Source organism: Globicephala melas, chromosome 17, assembly GCF_963455315.2.
Source record: "Globicephala melas chromosome 17, mGloMel1.2, whole genome shotgun sequence".
Classification (NCBI taxonomy): Eukaryota; Metazoa; Chordata; class Mammalia; order Artiodactyla; family Delphinidae; genus Globicephala; species Globicephala melas.
In genome coordinates, this window is record NC_083330.1 from 8,058,480 (window position 1) to 8,078,137 (window position 19,658).

Below are 19,658 nucleotides of genomic sequence, written 5' to 3' on the forward strand. Positions count from 1 at the left end.
AACAAACCCTAATCAACTATATTTCAATAAAAATTTTAAAATGTATTAAAAAATACCTTTCTCTTCTTTTTTGTTTACTCCTTTTTTGTCTTCTGAGGGGTCATCCCAAACAGTCCCAGCAGGAGATCTATATGAGTGAGAAAGATTGCTTGAAAAACTCTTGCATTTATGCACCAGTAAAGTTGTCTTTCTGGCAATATTCTCTTTTGCTTTTAGATTTTGATTAAACTAGACTCTTAGTTCTAAGCCATCCCCGTGCTCTACAGCATTTTTTCCTGTCTCTATCCAGCTCTATGCACTATAACCGTTTGCTCACATATTCAGCTCCCTCATCTGCCTCTTCGCACCTCAAGGACAAGGAATTATGCCTTAATCAGTTTTGTACTCCTGGCACCTAACACAGTATATGTGATATTATTAAAACAAAAAGAAAAAAAACGAATGAGCAAAAACCACACCAGATAATAACTGTCTGTGAAGGAGCCTGCTTTTTTTTTTTTTTTTGCGGTACGCGGGCCTCTCACTGCTGTGGCCTCTTCCGTTGCGGAGCACAGGCTCCGGACGCGCAGGCTCAGCGACCATGGCTCACGGGCCCAGCCGCTCCGCGGCACGTGGGATCTTCCCGGACCGGGGCACGAACCCGTGTCCCCTGCATCGGCGGGCGGACTCTCAACCACTGCGCCACCAGGGAAGCCCAGGAGCCTGCTTTCTTAAAACTCCACGTTTTAGTTAATACATTGAAACACAGAAAAGAGACGCAATGGTTGAGCTGCAAGAATCGGGGAGGCCACCTTATGGAGGGAATGGTGCCCTCAGGGGAAGGGAAGCCGGCTTAGACCCATGACCCAAGCATATCAGGGGGCTGAGTGGCTCCCACTGACCTCTGGTGTTTTCTCTATCCCCTACCAGGTTGTCCCCTTCCTCTGGTGTCTTGTTCCTTACCGTTGCCACCTCTTTGATGCTTGAGTGATCTGTGGCCATACTGATTTGTCTTGTAGATTATCCTTTTTTAATTCCACCATAACAGACTAAACTGCTCATTACCCATATTTTTACTTTGTATCTGTCAGTCTCTTCAATCTGATTGAAGTCTGGTCTTGCTGGCTCAGGAGTCCCTCTGTCTCTCTGACTTTCTCTTTCTCTGTCTCTCACTCAATCTCTTGCTCTCCATCTCTCTCCCTCCTTCTCCCCACTGATAGAGCATTTACTATGTACCAGGTGTGTTCTAGAAGCACCAACATTGCCCATAGATCTGGGTAATGGGAGCTTTTGCCATGGTCATGTGCATAGCATCCCCGTGGGATGAAATGCTCATTGGTGCCCAGGGACATGTCCACCCAGAGTCTGCACCCCCCCCCATGTCCCAAGTACCCGGAATGAAAGAATCCCCTGCCCAAATGGCCCCAAAGCTGCACCTGGGGCTTGTGTGGACCTGCTCCAAAGGTCCTCCTTCCTGAGCATGCCCGTGCTGTTGGTCGCGGGGTGAGGCTGGACGAGCTTTGCTGTGTGGGATACCCACATATGTGTCCATGAGGCCCCTCATGATACAGAACCCAGCCCAGGGTGTATGTACAAGGGGGTGATCTATGGGTGGGGGGATGCCTCTTCTTTTATTTGATTCCCACTTTCAGCTCCCATAAATGTTAGCTCCTGCTATGTGCTTTACATATATTGCTTCATTTGTTCTTCACAACAGCTCCATGTGGCGGGAATCAAGCTCTTACGGGGAATTAGAGGGAATTTACAAGGTCTTAGGTAAACTCATTTATCCAACAAGTATTTATTGATCGACACAGTGGTGTGCAAAAACAAATGGCCTCGTCTCTCATGAATCTTCTTATGTCCACTGAACAAACCAATAAAGACAACCCAGTAAGCAAAGACTGTGTCATTGTACACTTACTAAATAGCAATCACGTGGACTGTTGCACTAACCCAGTCTTGGGTTCCTAGAAGACATTTAGGCTCAACCTCCACTACGATTTCAAAAAGGTCCTTGTAAATTTGTCTTCTTTTTGTGAACATTTTTTTTGTATGTCCTGTCTTCAAAGCAGATGTTCAAAATGTCTCTGCTTTTATAACCTAGAAGTGTTGGACACAACTTTCCAAGTTCTCTGGTAGTGTTAGTACCACAGACTCCTTTGGTTATATGTGGTGCTGGATGTCATCAGAGATTTTACATATGTACATATTTATATCTATCTCTATCTATCTATCTACCTATGTATCTATGCATATACACGCATATACATATATGCAGGAGCCTTGAAATTACTGAAGGCAACTTCCCTCCTCCAACTCCCACAAGCTTAGGACTGGGCCCCTTGGAATGACTTAGAGGGTCTCCCTCAGAAGAGGAGATCATCTTGGAATCGCTAAAGGTGCCTCTTCCCTGGACCACAAGGGTGCTTGTCTCCAGCCTAATCCCATGCTCCTGGGGCCTGTGGGTCAGGCCGGTGCTGCGCAGTGGAGCACAGGCAGCCCTGCTTGGGACAGAGGCCACAGTGATGGTCAGGCACCCTCCCTGACAGGACTTGCACCACTGGTGTAGGAACTGGTTCCCAGAGATAGAATATGGCTGTGAGAAACACGCCCGGGCAGCCAATCAAACTGCACCGTAACTCTTGGGGTGGGGTGGGCCGGGGCCAGCACCATCCCTTCGGACTGGGTTAACCTGGGGGAAGCGGGGACTTCCTGCTGGCAAGGTTTGGGGAGACATATTTAAGTAACATAGGAGACTGGTGACCCTATTACATTTAGAATTTGTGATGCAGGTCATATAGGTTACATTTGGGATGAAGAAAAGTGGGGCTTAAAAAACCTGAATTGTGTTTCCTAACCCCAATCTCCTTCCTTCTTACAACACAGCTCTGCCCACAGGACTTCTTATTCAAAGCCATCTCCTCTTCTGCAGCCCACCTCCAGCTTTTGGCCCAGATGTGCCTTAGTTTCCTCATTTCTCCCAAGTCTTCATGCAAAAACTCTGCTCCTTTCTACCTTTCCCTTTGCTTCTTTCCTATTCTCAAGGACCAGTTCTCTTTTTCCTTATGGTCTTCCCAAAGAATGACTTGCAAATTTAGAAACCAAACTCTTGTGGTTGCTGAAAAGATCTGCAGAAATCATTCCGCAGCTATTCCAATTTTGCAGAAAGGGGAACTCACAGTGGCTGGAATCCATTTAGAGCCGATTTGTAGCACTAATTTCCCAAACCATAACTCTAAGATATCCACTGAAACCCTTGAGGAACTGGAAGGATGTAAACTGTAACTGTATCACAAGGATATAAATTTGAAATATCAGTCCAATAAGATATACATATGTAAGTTGAATGTTTGGTTGGCTGATTATTTATTTATGATATGTGTCTATAATATATATGTTAAACACAGTGAGTTTAGAACCCAGTAGATACTTAACCCACTTTCTGAGTCTCAATAAAATTTTTGGTAAGGTTACTGTGAATTTCAGAAATAATACTAATAACTTTGAAATTGCTTAATTTTTATTAGAAGAAATGAAGCCTCATCTAGCATGATAGTATTTGTCATGAAGGCATAAAATTACATGAATAGAAGACAAAAGTGAATTTTAAATATCTTATTTTAAATAGGATAAGAAGTCAACATACTTAAATATTTTCTGTACATATTATTAATCATCTTATTCAAAGCATGGGGCAAAAGGATTAATTTTTAAATTAAATGGATAGTTTCAATATGCTAAATAAATAACGAACCCAATTAAATACACACTTGCTTAAGTTTATCCCTTGTATTAGAATTTTTCTTTTGGAATTCAAAATGATATCCAGTTTCTGCTGAATCCAATTAAAAAAATCATATTGTTGACTTTTGGTATTGAAGAGCTATTTTATCATGAGTTTTATATTAAAATGTTTTATATTGAAATAGAAACAAAAATAAATGAACATAGTAAGATCACTAAATATCTGCATTAATGGATATCACATATTTTAAAGTAAAAATACTTTAAAAGGTATTTCTTAAAGACACGAGGGATGAATTTCCCTGCACCTTCACTAATGGCAACAAAGCCCCTTATTTGCAAATATAAGAGTTCCAAAAATAGAGGTTCTGGAGTAATTTTTATCACATACTTTAAAATACTCTTGCCTCATAAGCAGTTATTTATGACCAACATGCACATGTACATTTCAGTCTTCTTTCATTAAACCTCGCTTGAGACATGCATGTGCTTTTCAGTCTTGGAGACAACTAGAAAGGCTCCCCAGACTAAACCCAGAGACTTGGATTTGTCCATTTATTCTAAACAGTTTCTTTCTCTTGAGCAGAATAAACAGCATCGTTACAAAAAATTTCTAGAAAACATCAAAGAAATGTGGTTCTTCCTTCACTCCTGAAATAAGGCATGAATTGTTGGACTGTGTAAGAATGAGTAGGGTGAGTGCAGGGTTGGTCATGACCCAAAGGGAAAGGGGAAGAGTTTGGGGGTGTTACCAACCGAACTGTATCTCCCCCTAAATTCATATGTTGAAGCTCTACCCGCCTATGATTGTACTGAAGATAGAGCCTTCATGGAGATAGTGTTAAATGAGGTCATAAGGATAGGGTTCTAATCTGGTAGGACTGGGGTCCTTATAAGAAGAGAAAGAGACTACAAATGTGCATGGAAGTAGCGAGAAGGCAGTTGTCTGCAGCCAAGGAGAGAGGCCTCACCAGAAACCAACCCTGCAGACATCTTGATCTCAGACTTCCAGCCTCCAGAACTGTGGGACAATGAATGTCTGTTGTTTAAGCTACCCAGTCTGGGATACCCTGTTATTAGCCCCAGCAGACTAATGCAAGGGTGTCCTTCCATTTACTGGTTCATCCCTTTCTGCGTGTCTGCCATACTTCCAGCCCCATCCCACTGGATATTCAAGGTCCTCTTGCTGCATCCTGTCTCTCCAAGGCATCCGCTGATCCCCTGTAATTCCCATCTGCTCTCCTGACTCCAGACATTTATGGTATTCCACTCCTAAAAACATACTGATCCTACATCTCAAACCCTGAGAAACTTGCCAAATAAGTGACTGGTTTGCCTATTTTTTAGTTATTAAAACTTGCAAAGATGTACACGAACGTGTAGCAACAAATAACTAATAAGCCATGAAGTTCTGAACACCTTTCATGTTCTCCTTTGAGAAGAGTATCTATGTGTGTTCCATTACAATTATGTCACCCCGCTATCACCCTGGCCACAACCAATTAGAACAGGGCTGGTCCTGAGCAAAAGGCGGCTAGCAATGAGACAGCTTATCATGCTGCCTATGAAAGAGTTTTACCTGAGAGGACACTCCTCAATTGATAATGACTAAATAAGCCAGTCAGATTGTGGTTCTATGAAAGCTTGAATGCAACACACAGAGAAAATCTCAGTAGGCATAAAGTGTAAGTAGCAGAAGTCATGAGATAAAAAGGAGAAGAGAGAAAGAAGCAACTGGTAGAAGCAGAGGGAGTGGATGGAGAAGCCAAGAGAGAAGCCGCCTAAGAGACCACAAGGGCGACGCTGAGATATGACACTTTTTAGTTCTCCAAGAGGCCCCATCCCCCAATTCTTGTGGGATTCACATAGTACCATAGAAGAGTGGTTAAGAGCATTGGGCTTGGGAACAGACATGGATTATGCCCCCAGCTGCCCAAATAATTCAACCATGTACTTAAACTCTCTGTGACTCAGTTTCCCTGGTAAAAAGAGGGCAATAAAGTACCCCCGTCATGGGATTGCTATGAGGATTCAGTGACATATTGCTTGTAAACTCCTTACTGTATTGCTTATATATAGTAAAAGCTTAATAAATTTTAGCTATTATTATTATTATTATAAACTGTGTATACTTATAATAAGCTCCCACCTGATGAAGTAAATGAAGTGTGGATCTATTCCTTGCAATGTGAAAGACACTAACTCATAGTTATTATGACACAATGAATAACCTCTCTCTAAAAGACACTTACATTTTGCAGAGGTTTGGTGGGGATTAAGCTGTGTAATTTCTAATACTCAGCTGCTTATTTTTGCCCTAACAAAGAGGAGACGTGTGTGGAGAAGTTTGGGATTCCCCAAAGTAATCTGGCTAAATGGTAAGAAGTCTCATAGGCAAATCCTAGTATGGGTAATGCCAGTTAAACTCACTAGTACTTCTTATTTTCTCCTCCTAAGGTTGGGCATTCACTACGGGGGCCAATTTTCAGGGAAGCAGACATTTCTCATAGGACCAGGTTTCATAGAGAAATTATGGTCTGAGTAGTAAGGTCTCCTCAAACTCTTTCAAAGAAATCAGTAGGATTAACCAGAACTACTTAATAGCAAAGATGAAAATTCAAATTCCATTCAAATGAACTTGATGGGCTAGTTCATGTGTCTCAAACAGTTGAGGGAAGAGTTTTGGGAATCAAAACCTTGGGACAGGAAATGCGACCCACAGGACTCTCTTGCCATAGGTTTTCTTTTTTTTCTTAAATATAAATTTTTATTTAGAATTACAGCAAATACTTAAGTATCACAAAAATAGTATAAAACTTCGAGAAATACACCACTAGTTTGGAGTGAGCATTTATTTGCCCAATTTCAACATGCAGACACACACAGAAAACATGCACAAGCGTGACATTTCCATCCCCAGAGCAGCAGTTGGTTACACACCCCGGACAAAGAGTGCCATTGTCAGGGACTGAGGTCAAGGGCTCCGGCAGTGGTGAAGTAGGAGGGGTGTGGACGTGCATTGCCCCCACTCCTGCTCAGCCAAAGGCCGCGAAGTATACGTATAGAGATAGAGACAGAGATAGATATATAGATACAGATACAGATGTAAGTATGTATGTGTGTGTATACGTGTATAACTATTGGTAATGTTTCTCTGGAGAACCCTGACTAATACAGAAGGAGTTACCAGCCCAGTAGTCATTTCCTTCTGAATTCTGAATCTGGATCTCCTCCTCCTTTCCTCAATCTCATAATTAAACATTCTACTTAAATGAGAGGTACTTGCTGGGGAAATGCCACCTTACAGCCCAGCCTGACAGACTGAACCATGACCTCCACTAGAAGCTGAGCATCGACTCTCCATTGCTTTTTACGCTTTTTCTTTGCGAATCCAAGCCATCTTTCAGTGACACCTGACTAACTCCCCGGTGTGACTCAGGGAGTGAGTGGTCCATGGAACGTCATGTGAAGTTCCCTACAGCAGGGTACTTTCTGCTTTAAAATTGGCACCATCGTCTGATGGGATATGGTCAGTGAAACCAACATAAAACACAGTCCAACTAACAGTCCTTGAATACGATTCCCGCATCTGTAGTGCACACGGGATTGGCAGTGTCATCCTCAGAAAAGGATTCAAACGCAGTCCACACGCAGTGGTAAGCTTGAGAAAAGGGCGCAGCAGCAAGTCTGGTGCGTCCGCCTGTGAAATCCAGGGATCCTCTTTCTACTCTGCTGTCATAGCTGGCACCCTGGGCACATTTCCAAACATTCTCAGCCTCATATGCTGGTGTAAAGTCATGGGAAGCTTTAGGCTGCTTTGTGGCAACGTGGACAACATATATTACAACCGGAGCCCCATGAAGGCAAGGAGGCTCTGATGACATGGATGCAAGCATCTGCAGAAAGCATTAATATAGATGCCACTCTATTCCAGGCCATTCTTTTTTTTTTTAAATTAATTAATTAATTTATATTTTTGGCTGTGTTGGGTCTTCGTTGCTGCATACGGGCTTTCTCTAGTTGTGGCGAGTGGGGGCTACTCTTCATTGAGGTGTGCGGGCTTCTCATTGCGGTGACTTCTCTTGTTGCGGAGCATGGGCTCTAGGCATGTAGGCTTCAGTAGTTGTGGCTCGCGGGCTCTAGAGCGCAGGCTCAGTACTTGTGGCGCACGGGCTTAGTTGCTCCAAGGCATGTGGGATCTTCCTGGACCAGGGCTCGAACCCGTGTCCCCTACACCGGCAGGCTGATTCTTAACCACTGTGCCACCAGGAAAGTCCCCAGGCCATTCTTATGCACCAGAAACTCCATAACCATCATGATATTGTTTGTGCAGTTCATTAATCTGGGAACTGCTCAGCCGGGTGATTCTGGCCCAGGGCGTCCCATGAGGCTACGGCCGAGATGTCACCAGGGCCACAGTCATCAGAAGTGACTGGAGCTGGAAGATCTGCTTCCAAGGTGGTGCAGTCACAGGCTGGGAAGGTGGTGCTTGTAGCTCATGGGAGGCCTCAGTTTCTTCCCACACGGGCCTCTCCAGAGGCTGCCTGAGTGTCCTCATGACTCTCTGGATGACTTCTGCCTGTGCCAGGTGCCTTGGGAAACAAAGATGAATTCGACATCCATTTTGACCCCAAGGAGCAGACAGTCCTGAGACAGTCTGAAGTCACCAAACTGTGACTTTCCTGCTTGAGCTCCTTTCCCTCTGGAAGACAATAAATGGTCTCAAGATATTGCCTCTCAGGTTAGACCTTTCTTCTCTGAGTCTTCCCAGTACTTAAAAGGACTACAACCAGAGTCATGGCCCCGTCCACCCAGCGCGCGGCAATGGAGGGAGCCCGGTCTCCGGCGAAGCTTTGTGGAAGAGACGGGCTTGGAAGGATGAAGAGGATCTAAAACATTGTTGAGGGCGAACGGGAAGAGGGGCGGGGGGGCGGGGGCAGGAGATCTGCTGCCAGCGACGCCACAAAATGATATACTCTCCAGAGGTTTTCAAACTCTCACGGGCTTCATTTCCTCCTACTTTGTTTACCCATTGTGGCACTCTACAGCAACAATTAATCAAATTGTCACGTGTCCGCCCACGTCATGGTCTGGACAGGAATTTCAGATAGTGGGGGAAGAGGAGTTTCTACAAAGGTATATAGTCCAGACAGAAAACCTGTGTTTACTATAGTAATTCGCCTGAGATCCCACAGCTAGTAAGAAGCAGAGACTTGAACCAAAGCCTTTGAACTCCAAATCTCATGCTCTTTCTTCAATCACACTGATGTTGATTACTGAGTTCTTTTGTTTTCCAGTCATAGAAAGTAATAATTCTGATAGCAGTGGTTATGCTTCCTTGTTTGAAACATAGTAGACATTCTCTACAGGTTGAATGACTTTACTCTTTCTGTCAAGAATGTCCAACCTCGAGCACTTCCTACTGTTTGATCCTGCGTGATGATTCCCTCCGATGAGTATCAGAGTATAATGGTGCCTTGTTAGGTCTTTGTTTTTAGTCTCTCAAGCATGGACATGAGCTTAGGTTTGCACTTCCCTATTAAATCCTACTGCACATCAACTACTCTCTCCCGTGTTCCCAGCTCCATGCATTCAAGTAGGAGCAGACAACTTATTCTGGTCCATGGGCTATGAGTAGAAATGATACATGTCACTTCTAGGTCAGAGCAGGAAGAGTAAGTGTGAATTCTCATGGACTCGTTCTTCCTGTCATGCTGGCTTTCCAGATGATGGGACTTCCCTAAGTCTGACTTTGAGGAGCAGAGCCCTTCAATCTCCCCTGCATCCCGTCTGCCTGTCAACCAGCCCTGAGCCTCCAGCATGAGAAATAAGCTTTTGTTGTGTGAAGACTCTGAGATCTTTGGATTTACTTACCACTGAAGCATAGCCTACCATCTCCTGGAAGTGAAGTGCTGTATTAAAAAATAAATTGTGTAGTGTTGACTTAATGGTTGGCAATATGTGGTTAGGAGTCTGATATCAAAGGTAAGGAACATAGTCCGTGTTATGCCGTGGTAAAACATTTGGCAAAACTGTCACCTGCAATAACTTAGTAAGTTTGCATATTTAAAGAACTCAAATTTCTAGGGGAAAGTGAGTGAAAAACAAAGTGTGGTAGAATGTCTTGGTTATTATTTGTTGTGTTTTACAAGATAGTAAAGAGAGAAAGAAAAGGATGACTGGTTTTATAAGTAGAAATACAAGGAAATAGAGACTTCTAGAAATCCAACACTTTACCATGTTGGAATAGCTGATTGATTTTTACTCCCAAAGAAAGAGTTAAAATTAAGAAAGAACTTGAGGAAAAGTCCATTAAAACAGATATTTTTGGCAAGAATAAGATTAAGGATGTTACTTCGTGATTACTTAAAACCTCTCAATGGTTTAGACTTTTTCCCGAAAAAGATCAGATAAAGGATCTGGCTTTACCACTTACTACTCCAGAGAGGCTCAAATATACTGAGAGGTAAAAAATGTATTGAGGGAGTAAAAAAGCAAATAAATATAGCAGCTCTGAAGTCTATGTCTCCAAAGAACTATACTGTGGATATTATAATATGAAACCGATTAAGCCAGACAGACAATGCACCTCTAAAGTATTCAGAGAATGATACTTTCAAAAAACCTATGAACTTGGAATAAAAAATTCATGAGCCTTAGAGAACTGAAATAACTTGTGTGCCCCCCTCATACCCCTATGGAAGGTAATGGTCTGAAAAACTGTATCCCCTAAGGAGATTGAAGTATATATCTTCCAAAATACTGTAAAGGATGCCTCATCTTGTTTGTAACCACTTGCTCACACCTGCCTTACATGCAAAATTGACTAGATGTGAACTTAATTTGATCTTAAGTTTTCCCACGTCACTCCAAAGGAAATGGGATACTTTGATGAGCATATGGTCACCTTGCTCAGGACAGATTAGAATACAATGATCTATGAACACTCCAGTTTAAGGATGCAACACTGAATGTTGTAACCTTGAATCAATGGAATGTGAGGTATATCGATACCGTCCAGGTCCCAGTTGGAAGATACACCCAACCTGCCACAGCAGTGATGGAGCAACCTGTGACATTGGTTCCCTGAATCTCTCCAAGAACCCTTGAAATGACAACAAGCAGAAGATATCTGGTAGTGGCCAAGACAGAGAAAAACTGACCAATTCAGAGACACAGTTTGTAAACCACTGTACCACCTTTTTAGCTTGCTTACTCATTTAGACTTTGGAGGAAATAAAGGCTGGAATTTATAAATGTTTAACTATGTGGTCGTGTGGTTTCTTGAGCGCATACTGCTACTCAAAGAACTGGATGTTTGCTGCGACCCAAGTGAAATAGAAACTGAAACTAAAATTGGAAATTCAATTTCAACTAAGGGCATATTCTGTAATTCCCATTTTGGATGCGGCCAAGGTGTATAATGGAAAAAACAGCAATCTTTCAGATGTGGTGCCAGGCGTCACAGAGAACAAAGGAATAAGAAGCTTTTCCCAGAGACCAGAGTAAGACTCTAATCAAAAAAACCCTCTAACCCCCAGTGTAGGAGGTCTTGGCCGCACCCCTTCAGTGTGATTTCAGAATTACTGGGCTCAGTGACTGCCAGGTATCCTCCCATCCTTCCCCTTCTAAACGGGAGTGTTTGCTGTGGTTACCCTGTCCCTCTCTTACTGTTACATGTTGGGTATGTTGGCAGATGGGTTGCAAATTATTTGCATTTTAATACATCTTTAGGACAGAGGATCACATCTGGATAAGACAACTCCTTAAAACCTAGAGATCTGAAACTTGGAGCTAGATGTAGTGAATAAATTAATCTTTGGAGATGGGTTGAGTATGTTCTATGTGTGTTAAGACATTTTTGGTAACCACAAGGGTAGACTGTTGTATAAATATTGACTGCTCATCAAATATCCCTGTGCTTGTACACATTTCCCAGCTCCCTTTTATATAGGCAGGGCCACGTGACTTGTTCTGGCCAATGGGCTGTGAGCAGAAAAGATGTGTGTTACTTTCAAGCAGGTCTAAGTTCTCCATGCATTGTTCTTCCCTGCTGTGCCAATTCCTCACCTGGCCCTTAGGTGACTAGATGGAACACAGCTCCTCTTCCCCCCAGCCCCCAAATAAGTATAAACAAGGAAGAAGACACTGCTGTGGGAAGCCACTGGCAGTGTAGAGTTAATTTGTTCTTTCAGCATTACCTAGCCTATCCAGACTAATACAAACTCTAAAACTTCAACATGGGCATGCATATTAGATAGTAAAAATATCAGTGACAATCTCTTATAATAATAAATTGAGGGCTTCCCTGGTGGCGCAGTGGTTAAGTATCCACCTGCCAATGCAGGAGACATGGGTTCGAGCCCTGGTCTGGGAAGATCCTACATGCCGCGGAGCAACGAAGCCAGTGCACCACAACTACTGAGCCTGCGCTCTAGAGCCTTCGAGCCACAACTACTGAAGCCCGTGTGCCTAGAGCCCGTGCTCTGCAACAAGAGAAGCCACCGCAATGAGATGCCCGCGCACCAAAACGAAGAGTAGCCCCTGCTCGCCGCAACTAGAGAAAACCCGTGTGCTGCAACGAAGACCCAGTGCAGCCATAAATAAATAAATAAATTTATAAAAATAAATAAATAAATAAATTGAGAGGTACATTGCAAAACATACATAAGGAGAATGAATTATCCTTATGGCTAAGTAAAATATTTTTACTTTTGCAATTTGACCTTAGTCTTTATACATTGCCCAGTCCTTAAACATCCAATTGTCTAGAAATGTGCTATTTTACCATTGTAATATCATCCTAACATCCCTCTTATAAATATCAAGATTTCTCTGGGTATTATCCCATCTGCCTGGACTCTTAAGACTTTAGTGCACTCCCACCTGGATACAACGTTCATCGGTCACTAGCCAACCACAGAAAGCACCTTCCCATTAACCGAACCTAGACCACAGCAAATCCAACATTAACAGGGTCCTTTAAGGCAGTACAGAAATGAGTTAACTAACTTAGGAATGTCAGGCACGAGGTCAGGGACCAGGAAAGATGCTTGTGAGCAGATGAGCAGACTACACTTGAACCCTTGGCATTAGCTGCTTATACACAAATGAGATATGGAGGAACCCTGCAAACAAGTATGTAGGCAGCTGAGAAATACAAGAAGCTGAAATGGAGGGTAAGCAGAGCGTGCCAAGTATCAGAACAACATCAATCAGGGTGAGGAGAGAAAAGAAACCCATCACAGAAGCCTCTGGCTAACAGTTATCAAGCAAAGGCTCTGAGCAAAGATAATCTGGATCCTGGAAACAAAAAGATCCAACACAGTGAAGACACATCTACTCGGTAAAGGGCAGTTCTTCTTACACAGAAATTTTAAGCAGTGTAGAATGGTATTATGATAAACAATACAAGGATAATATCCTTAAATACAAAGTGAAATGGTATACTTTCACTGGCACTTTGGGAAGAAGTAAATCTTGTAATATAGTGAATATACCTGTTCTAATCATAAATAAAAGTGAGGTTTTTTAAAAAACAACTATTTTTTTTCACTCTGATCAGTGCAAGTAAATTTTAAAACTGTTTTTTAAAACTTTCAGAATATAAGACTATATACTGGCAGCCAGTAGCTTTCGTGGTTACTCTGCCCATCTCTGTAGGTCCTATCACTCCATCAGGCAGGAACACTCTGGGTTTATGTCTCAGCCTCATACAAGTGGGGAGAGTTTTCTTCTATAAAGATTTCTCGGGAAGGAGAGTACACACACCACACACACACATATATGATTTTTGTTTCTACAAATACAACTTGGCTAGATTATCACTGATGTCATTCAAAAGTCACAATGGACAGTGGAAAAAAAGACTGAAAGAGAACAGAGGCTGAGCAAAGGTAGCCAAATTCATTTGAAACTTTGAAAAAGTCTTCTTATATCATAGGCTAATGAAACACTTATGTCTTGGTCTTGGTTTATATTTCTATTAGTGGTTATAAAATTGATGAAAGGAGGAAGAGAAGCAGAATAATTAACATTAACATCTGAGAAGAAAGGGAAGTCTACAAAGCTTTTAAAGGGGTCATGATCAAGAAGAAGTGAACAGTATTAGACTGCAAATTATTAGAGAAAACTTTTCTCTCCTAAAAAGTTCCCATTTAGTGCTACTTTGCAAGTCACGTCCATGATTAGTTATACTTTTGAAGATGTCCCTTGAAGCTGATATGTGATCGAAACTCAGTGGCAACCTCACGTCGTTTTGGTGTACTATACCTTTTTGGATAACTTTTTATATGAAATTCATAGCTTTATAAAATGTTTTAAAAAATATCGGTATGTGGGGGGTTATGTCATTCATTCATTCATTTTTCTATTTCTCAAATATTTATTGAACTTCTATGACATTCAGGCATTCTTCTAGGTGATTGGGAAGCAGTCCTGAACAGAAGAGACAAATTTTCTACCACGTGGCGCTTACATTCTATTGGAGAGATAATATACAGATAAGTAAATAAACACATAATGCTATGTCAGCGTTGGAAGAATTCTGACAATTGTAAAGGCTGTGTGAAATATATGATAAAAAGACTGCATTAAAATATTTAATGTTTCTTTTTTTATTAGTAAATGTGAAAACTTTATAATGGGGGTACTGTATCTGCTATCTTGCTTTTTCTTCACTTAGCATTTTGTGAGCATGTTTCTTTGTCTATAGTAGTCTTCAAAAATATGTTTTTAATAGCTGCAAATATTATAGGCTATATAAAAAAATGTGATTCTTTCATTATTTTTGACAGTTTCTATGGTCCTATAAATTAAATTTATGTACATTAAATCCTTATCTGCATATTTGATTATATCCCCAGGATAAGGTGCATAAAGTGGAATTATTGGGTCTAAATGTATGTATATTATGACTCAATGTATGTTGCAAAATAGATTTATAGAAAGGTTACACTTCCTCACCGTTATCTCAACAACATGAGATATTAAGTAGATTTAAACCCTCAGCCAAAATCCACTATTTTAAATTACATATCTCTTTACAGGAGAGGTTGATTAAAAAAAAATAGGTTTATAACGCATTCACCTTTCTTTAGTGAATTCTTTGTCATGTGCTTGTCCTTTTTTTCTCCCCTTGGGCTGATAGTGTATTTCTTTTGATATATGAGATATTCTATGTATGAATCATATATTTGTTGCAATTTTTTCCAAGTGGTCATTGATATTTACATTGTTAACGACACTTTTACATTCAGAAGTATTCTTATGCACTCACACTTATTGCCCTTTTTTCTTTATGATTGCTTCTATCCCTCTGGTGCTTAGAAAGCCTTCCCTATGCTGAAATCAGTAACCATATTTCTTATGTTCTTCTAGTTGTTTTTCTAAATTTTATTTTACTTTCTTATTTAGCTCTTTAATCTAGGTGGAATTAATTTGGTACGATGGGGCTTTAATTTGAGCCTTTTCCAAATCGTTCATTTTCTTACCACCATTTGTTAATGAAATAATCCCATCCTTTCCCCTATAGCTTTGTAATACTTTCTCATCTGTTAAATTTACACACACACACACACACACACACACACACACACACACACACACACGAGTCTTGTTTCAGCGCTTGCAATAATCTGTTTAAAAGGTTTTCTTTTTAAAATGTGTCTGTCGGGGGGTAATGGTAAGTAAATACTTTTTGTCCCAGATGTTACAAAATTACAATAATTCTTAGTATTGTCTTGACGGAACCGAGGAAACCCAACGTTGCGGAGGCATTTAGGACCCAGGGGAAAGCCAGGCTCCATATAGAAGGACAGAGTCTCGGGCGCACACGCCTCCTACCAAAATCACAGCCCCTAAGAGCCAGGGCTCTCATTCACAGCTTTCTAGAGAAATCTGAGCCCGAACCTGCCAGAATAGGGGATCTCACCCACTCAGCTCAGCAACGAGGACACCTGCAGAAACACATTCCCAAAGCAAGGCTGGGCGGCTGTGTGAAGGTATTTGTTGCCTTTTTTCTCCCTTCTATATTTGCAGCGCCTCCCCGCCTTTCTCCGCTCTTGTGATGCCATGGCTGCGGCGTTTCAGCACTTCGGTGCGTGGACAGCTCCCATCTGCAATCCCTGCTCACTCCATCCCTCTCGCACCCCACTCTCCACCGCCTCCGTGGTTCATCCTCCCCCCCGGCGCCCGCTCAGCCTGCGCTCCTTACACCATCAGCCCCCCATCTCCACCATCACCGTCATGATCTCCACCATCACCAGCGTCGTAACTACAGTCAACACAACTGTGCCTTGTCACTTAGACAAAGCCGCAGGTCCGCAGGATAGCGGAAAAGAGCCCAAGTTTTCAGGCATAGAAAGGAAAGTTCAGGTGGACTACACCCCTGAAAACAAAGAGAGACGCCTGCTTGAGAGAACGGGAAAGTGAAGACAGTAGAGAGAGACCCTGGGCAGGGGGACAGATGGGGCACTTGCCAGACACCAGCAGTTAGCCAGCTGCCTTTCAGCAGATTAGGGACTGTTTAGTTCAGGAAATTAACATGGCCTGCGGTATAGTATTATTCCGGTGAAATAGCTGTATAAACTCAATCCATGTTTCTGGTTTTCCAGTGGAGAATCACCAGGAAGCGGCGGAGGGGGGGTGACTGATGACTCATATTCACCCACATGCTGGTTTTCCTTCCTAAGTGTTTATTGCAGAAACTCTGGAATTAAGTTTTTTACTGAAATGTTTTGTAAAATGGAGACCCCAAAGGTTAACTCTGTGTCCAGAATGAAAATTAAAATGATCATGACGATAAGAACCTAACAAATAGGGCTCTCTTTGGAAAGTGTTATTTGTCCAAATGTCTCTTCCTGTCTACTTATTTAATTTCAATTTTCCAATCTAAAACCTCTCTTTGAAGCAGAGAAGATAGATCCCTTGCCCAAATGGCCAAAGTAGTAATGATATTCAGAGCAGATGGCCTGGCTTTGTTCATCCTAGTCAAGGACTGACTCGGATTTGGAAGGCGAGATTTCTGTGTGCTTTCTCAGTAATCAGGCGATAACACCATTTTCCTATAATAGTAAAGGGTAATAGAGGGGGGAAAAATGGAAAAGGCATTTTATGTAACTGTGTTCTACCAGGTTCTGCTTTTAGAGTGCTAAGATTTTCTATCTCAGCTGAAAGGAAGTTAGGGTCTTCAAATATCTTGAGGGTACAAACACAAGTCATAGCACCCCTTTGATTTAGCCAGGATCATCTGTTTATAAGAGCTAACAAACCTCAGAAAATAAGTGCCCGAGCCTGTCATAAATAAAAACCTTTTCGTGGGTACTCATTTAATCAATTGTTACCAGACAGCAAAATGCTGGAGTTTTTAGCAAATTGTTTTTCATAAAATCAACATCTTTATTAAAAATGAGATGGATTATAATTTCATATGGGAATAATGTCAGTCACATGTAACAACCAAGTTTAAACCAAAGCACAGAAAAGGTTGATTAAAAAATCCCCGTTGTACATTTATTCTGCCTCTTTAAAAAGAAAAAGAAGCAAGTTTTGTCTAAATCAGCTTGCTTATTATCAGAGGCATTGTCAAAAAAAAAAATAGTCACAAACAAGGAACTGCTGGAAGAAGTTTTGAGGAAAAATTCACATCAAATACTCTTCTTGAATGAGGAATAGCAGCATTTTGTCAAAAGTTATTTACTGCTATGAATTAATTCTATCTGCATCTAAAATTCACTCACTTTTGAATTCAAAGCAAGAAAACTAGTGAAAATACCTGGTGAAATGGATTTTAGAGAGGAAGGAAATCTGGTTATCTATATATTGTCCTTAGATTGGTAATATCCACAGTAAACTGGACTTCTCAAGTCCCCAGGCAACCAGATTCTTAAAACTCCCTTATCTGTCTGCAAAGAACGGTTCAGCCCAGACAATTTTTAAAAATGTACATACTGCCAGTTCTAGCTGCTTGAACTAGAAACTCAGGCCAGGAATGTAGTGCCTTCAATGCTACGTCTTCCTGTGCCTCATACGATTTCCTGTGGCTGGGGAAATTTCAAAACAATGCTGCTTCCATGAGATTTACAGGCACCTGTCTCAGACGCAATGCTTTTCTTTGACTAAGATATTATACTGAGCTCATTAATTTTTCTAAAGTGCCACTATCCTGGCTTCCCCTTTTGTTTTTTTTTATTAAGGGATATTTTGCTTTTTTCATATTTTCAGTAACAGAACTTTCTCATTTTTATGATGGATTTAAAGGTGAACAGAAAACACGCTTTCCAGCAGAGTGGCATCATAACATTTTTGTAGACATGTTCCCAGAGAGGTGCATCATTTAGAATCATGGAGTATCAAGCTGGAAGGTCATTCATTCCCAAATGGGGGAATCTAGAACTCCAGAATTGGTGGTGTCTTTTCACTTCTGCAGGTTTCACAAAGGGACACCTTAGTAACCCTGAGAAGCCTATTCACGATTTTACACATTTCCCCAGCAGAGGCATCCTTAGTAAATGGATCCAGGCTGACTTGGATCTTCTCTGCTTTCCCGTTAAATGGTGACCCAGAGGACGTAACACAGCAGAATGGGTACACAAAGTATGAAATTTGGCCGCATGCAATCAGTCCAGAAATGCCCCTTAAGCTAAGAGGGATCTTTTCCCCATTACATCTTTCTCCCAAATTTTTATTGTTTTGATTATTGTTCATTTTATCCAGTTGTTTATTTACTGGACTAAATTTCAGGAGAAGAGCCGCAGTATTACTCTAAGACTGTAGCCTCCACTGTCAGCCCCAAGTGTACATCTCTCTAGAGAAAACTGTGGTTATTTTTCAATCCAAGTTTTTCTTAGCTTAATGGAAGGTTTATCTTCTTTGGCTTGATTCTTCATGGATGCAGAAATCAACTGGTCACTCTCCTCTCCATAAAAAAGCTTTCATTTATTCAGTTAATAAGTTCATTATTCTCCACTATTTCTGCTGATTCCCACAGCCCCTTATCATCTTGTCTCTGGCTGGGTAACCCTATTCTCCCCCTTTACAGACCTGCTATCACATGAAAGTTTCTATGCGGGGGGCTAAATTCTCTGTGAGCTTTCTTCTTCCTGACTGCTGAGCCAGTAGGGTTTTCCCCATATGTGTCTGAGATGATCCAATCTTGTCTTCTGGACACTTTTAGCCACATCTCCAATTTGTAGGTATCGTTCAGCCCTCTCTCCATCTACTCTCCTTAGAATAACATCACGTCAGTTCAGCCTGTGTTATTGCTCAAATGTCTTACGTAAAGTTCCACACCTGTATGTGTGTCAAGTACATAGTGTACTCAGTGTTCACTAGTTTGTAGTTTTGGAGGGAATAAGAGAATCCGTGGGCCTGGAAATGGCACTTGGGAACTCCAATCCCAGGCTCTATAAATAAAAGACATCTAGTCTTATGTGTGGACAAAATAAATCAAACTAAACATGTAAGATTTGTCTCTCTTTCCTTTTCTCTCTCCCTTTCTCTTGCTTTCACTTGCCTCCTTCCTCCTTCCTTCCTTCATTGCTTTTGGTTGGTATATAGAGCATGCCAGCATGTTTGAGAACAATTAATGAGGTGATCTTTTATGAGTGTCAGTACTCCAAAAGGAAGTGTCAGTGCTCCAAAAGCACACTGGGAGTGCTTTTACTCTCCTCTTGGACAAAGTAGCACTGCTGTCTGCAGACAGAGTGAGCTCTGAATTCAGGGGTAATTAACCTACCTTCTCAACCCCTTTGATTATCAATCCTTTAGGTCAGCGCTTCTCAAACATTAATGGGCATCCAAATTGACCGGGGATTCTGCTAACCATTCAGCATGTCTGGGTGGGTCCTGACATCTGAGATCCCAACAAGCTCCAGGAGCTGCGGATGGTGCTCAGCGTGGACCATATACTTTGAGAAGTAACGGCAAGGAAC

General features: G+C 41.6%; 1 protein-coding gene and 1 long non-coding RNA gene across 5 annotated transcripts in view; one reads left to right on the plus strand and one right to left on the minus strand.

Moving 5' to 3' along the window:
- CLVS1 (clavesin 1) overlaps positions 1-19,658 on the plus strand; it is a 415,580-nt gene that overhangs the window by 252,190 nt on the left and 143,732 nt on the right. The window contains exon 1 of one of the 4 annotated variants that reach the window (XM_030859680.2): positions 15,384-15,728. The exons of the other annotated variants lie outside the window; for them this stretch is intronic. The gene's annotated coding sequence lies outside the window, so the exon portion shown is untranslated. Of the gene's footprint in view, positions 1-15,383; positions 15,729-19,658 lie in introns of those variants that run through there. 4 annotated transcript variants of the gene reach the window in all.
- The window catches only part of LOC132593806 (uncharacterized), a 124,885-nt gene that overhangs the window by 13,996 nt on the left and 91,231 nt on the right, over positions 1-19,658 (minus strand). Inside the window, exon 3 of the long non-coding RNA XR_009559662.2 lies at positions 57-127. This is a non-coding gene — a long non-coding RNA (uncharacterized lncRNA). The remainder of the gene's footprint in view (positions 1-56; positions 128-19,658) is intronic.